Below are 2,500 nucleotides of genomic sequence, written 5' to 3' on the forward strand. Positions count from 1 at the left end.
GGCAACACTACACTAATTTAACGCGTCGTATGACAATTACAGAGCAGGTTAAGGCCCAACGTGTGTTGGGTTAAGGCCCAACGTGTGTTGGGTTAAGGCCCAACGTGTGTTGGGTTAAGGCCCAACGTGTGTTGGGTTAAGGCCCAACGTGTGTTGGGTTAAGGCCCAACGTGTGTTGGGTTAAGGCCCAACGTGTGTTGGGTTAAGGCCCAACGTGTGTTGGGTTAAGGCCCAACGTGTGTTGGGTTAAGGCCCAACGTGTGTTGGGTTAAGGCCCAACGTGTGTTGGGTTAAGGCCCAACGTGTGTTGGGTTAAGGCCCAACGTGTGTTGGGTTAAGGCCCAACGTGTGTTGGGTTAAGGCCCAACGTGTGTTGGGTTAAGGCCCAACGTGTGTTGGGTTAAGGCCCAACGTGTGTTGGGTTAAGGCCCAACGTGTGTTGGGTTAAGGCCCAACGTGTGTTGGGTTAAGGCCCAACGTGTGTTGGGTTAAGGCCCAACATAGGTTGGGTTAAGGCCCAACATAGGTTGGGTTAAGGCCCAACATAGGTTGGGTTAAGGCGCAACATAGGTTGGGTTAAGGCGCAACATAGGTTGGGTTAAGGCGCAACATAGGTTGGGTTAAGGCGCAACATAGGTTGGGTTAAGGCGCAACATAGGTTGGGTTAAGGCGCAACATAGGTTGGGTTAAGGCGCAACATAGGTTGGGTTAAGGCCCAACATAGGTTGGGTTAAGGCGCAACATAGGTTGGGTTAAGGCGCAACATAGGTTGGGTTAAGGCGCAACATAGGTTGGGTTAAGGCGCAACATAGGTTGGGTTAAGGCGCAACATAGGTTGGGTTAAGGCGCAACATAGGTTAGGTTAAGGCGCAACATAGGTTAGGTTAAGGCGCAACATAGGTTAGGTTAAGGCGCAACATAGGTTAGGTTAAGGCGCAACATAGGTTAGGTTAAGGCGCAACATAGGTTAGGTTAAGGCGCAACATAGGTTAGGTTAAGGCGCAACATAGGTTAGGTTAAGGCGCAACATAGGTTAGGTTAAGGCGCAACATAGGTTAGGTTAAGGCGCAACATAGGTTAGGTTAAGGCGCAACATAGGTTAGGTTAAGGCGCAACATAGGTTAGGTTAAGGCGCAACATAGGTTAGGTTAAGGCGCAACATAGGTTAGGTTAAGGCGCAACATAGGTTAGGTTAAGGCGCAACATAGGTTAGGTTAAGGCGCAACATAGGTTAGGTTAAGGCGCAACATAGGTTAGGTTAAGGCGCAACATAGGTTAGGTTAAGGCGCAACATAGGTTAGGTTAAGGCGCAACATAGGTTAGGTTAAGGCGCAACATAGGTTAGGTTGAGGTACCGTATAGGTTAGGTTAAGGTACAGTATAGTTTAGGTTAAGGTACAGTATAGTTTAGGTTAAGGTACAGTATAGTTTAGGTTAAGGTACAGTATAGTTTAGGTTAAGGTACAGTATAGTTTAGGTTAAGGTACAGTATAGTTTAGGTTAAGGTACACATTGTTGTATGGAAAGGTGTAATGGGGGGGGGGGGGGCGGCCGGTCGGTTTGTTGATTGTGATTATAGTAAGTGGATGCCTGCGGCATCATCTGATTTGCCACGTCAGGATGCACCTTTGGCTCATGACAGGCGGCGCTCCGATTCCATGCTTGTGGCAGACCTGTGTCTTTCATTCCTGCCATTGTTTGTGTGCTGTGAGAGGAGGCAGTATTGTGATGTTGGGTGCACCCCTGTGTAGGACATGTGTGGGTGTTGGTGGCTTAGCTGAGCAATGGTGGTTGTCGGGGGGGTGGGATATTCCGTTTTCTGAGTGGACCTCCCAGTCTGGTTATGACAGTGTGGATTGTCTCATGTGGCGGAGAGGATGCACTGGGTGTTGTTCCATGCTGGTGCTTACATATTGTCTGTGTGCGTGTTACAGGCGGAGAGTAGTGCGTGATAAGAGTGTGTGGCTGCCGTGTGGTTGTGATTGTGAGCAGAGTCTTTCAGCATGTATACGGACAGTTGTATATATTATCTGTATTCTGATGGGTCTATGTATTACTAATCAGCGCCGTGTATACGTTTAATCCGGTTCCAGTCGAAACTGTTGTATCTCTGTACATTAGTGACACGGCGAGCGCGCTATGTAGCTACTCGTCTCGGCAGCTTCCACCGGTGTATGGCAAATGATTATAAGCAATGAGTCGAGTCGTCAATACCGATAGTGTGACGTCACATGTCTGGGGTGGGGGGACGCTGCGCCCTTCCGGTGGGTCATGGCCTAGAAAGACGCTCCCCACGCAGGGGGGCTTGGACTGTCATAAACTCTTCCGAGTAATATACTTGCCGTACGTTTTTGCGACTGCGAGTGCAACGCCCACCGGTACCGACATGGATGGAGCGCCTCCTAGCTGACCGCTCAGCATCGGCATTCGTACAGAGAGCAACGCGATCGCGTCTCTAGCTCGTAACTGGTACAGCTCGCAGCTCATGTATAGGGACAGC

Source organism: Schistocerca serialis, unplaced genomic scaffold (genome assembly GCF_023864345.2).
Source record: "Schistocerca serialis cubense isolate TAMUIC-IGC-003099 unplaced genomic scaffold, iqSchSeri2.2 HiC_scaffold_1005, whole genome shotgun sequence".
Taxonomy (NCBI): Eukaryota; Metazoa; Arthropoda; class Insecta; order Orthoptera; family Acrididae; genus Schistocerca; species Schistocerca serialis.